This window comes from Macadamia integrifolia, unplaced genomic scaffold, assembly GCF_013358625.1.
Source record: "Macadamia integrifolia cultivar HAES 741 unplaced genomic scaffold, SCU_Mint_v3 scaffold830, whole genome shotgun sequence".
NCBI classification, from domain to species: Eukaryota; Viridiplantae; Streptophyta; class Magnoliopsida; order Proteales; family Proteaceae; genus Macadamia; species Macadamia integrifolia.
This window is the reverse complement of record NW_024870551.1, coordinates 142307-143880: the sequence shown is the minus strand read 5'-3', so window position 1 is coordinate 143880 and position 1574 is coordinate 142307.

The following is a 1574-nucleotide window of genomic DNA, read 5'->3' as shown; positions in this document are numbered from 1 at the left end:
TTTGCTGATTACATCGTCTATAGGAAGTCATTTATGGATTAGCCTCCTAACATAAGTAGCTTGACTAGGCTGAATTTTTTATTGCCATAAAAGGGAAAACCAAGAGACCTTTGGGTGTTTTCTTCTGATTTCTTCCCGAGCAGATTTTGTACAAAAAGCCCCTAAGGATGAAAGATGCCAGTGGCAAATTTCCCCCTTATCAGAAATATGAATCCTCTTTGCTTTCTCAAAAATATCCTTGAGGAATATCGAGTTCACAGGGGGAAAGCACCATCTGTTGTTTTAGATAAAGTCAAGACCTTCATATAAGCACCATCTCTTGTTTTAGATAAAGTCAAGACCTTCATATCTAGACCATCAAACCAACTCCTATCCAGGTTTAAGTCTTCAGCAATAGATTTTCCTTCAATCCATTTGTCAAGTCCAAAGTTGATTTTGGAACCATTTACCACCGTGCAAACTTCCATCTCAGAAACAAATGACCAAATCTTTTTCAGACCGGGAAGAACTGAAGAAGATTTATAACTTGAACGGAGAGAGCCATCTTTTTTGACAAATCAGAACCTGAAAAAATTACCCATAATTGAGTCCTCGTGCTTAATTTGGCAAGCCAGCTTGTAGAGACAAGCCTTATTAACATCCCTTAGTTTCCTGATTCCTAGACCACCTTCATTCTTAGGCTTACACACAGTCTCCCATTTAACAGTCACTTTCTTCTACTTATCCAAATCACCTGACCAAATAAAGTTTCTCATCCATCGCTCCATAATTTTGATGGAATATTGAGACCACCAATAAATTGCAAAGTTGTGGATAGGAATACTGGAGATCACTGATCTGACAAGCTCCATTAAGGGCGATAAGAGATTACGTTTTCCCTTCTAACCTGCCAATTTGGATTTGATTTTATCCATCAAGGGGAGAATGTGATTTTTGGTTGCTCTTCCCTTGAAAATTTCAACTCCTAGATATTTTGTTGGAAGACAAGATGAAAAGATTCCCAAGGTCTCTGAGATGAATAACTTCTTGTGAGGCGCCACTTTTCCGAAGAAAATTCTGCTTTTACCCAGGTTAATGTGTTGACCAGAGAATTCCTGATATCTGAGTAAGAAATTTTGCAAGTGTCTAACATATTTTGCAGAAGCATTCATAAACACAAAGATGTCATCAGCAAATAAAAGGTGGGTTGGGGTTAGAGCACCTCTAGGACCCGAAAGGGATTTTAAATTACCCTTCTCAGTCAGATTTTTCAGACCTCTACACAATACCTCCTCTGCCAAGATAAACAGAATTGAAGAAATCGGATCACCCTGACGAAGGCCACGACGAACTCCAAAAAATCCCACAGAACCTCCATTTATAAGAATGGAGATTCTCGAGGTGGAAAGAATCTCATTAATCCAGGAAATCCACTTCTCGGAGTAGCCAAATTTATGCAATGTAGCATAAAGAAAATCCCATGAAATTGAGTCAAAAGCTTTCTGAACGTCAAGCTTAAGACTCATACCACCATCTCTCACAGTAGAGTGCATCAGGTTTGCTAGCTCAGAGGCTAGACTAATGTTGGTGGAAAT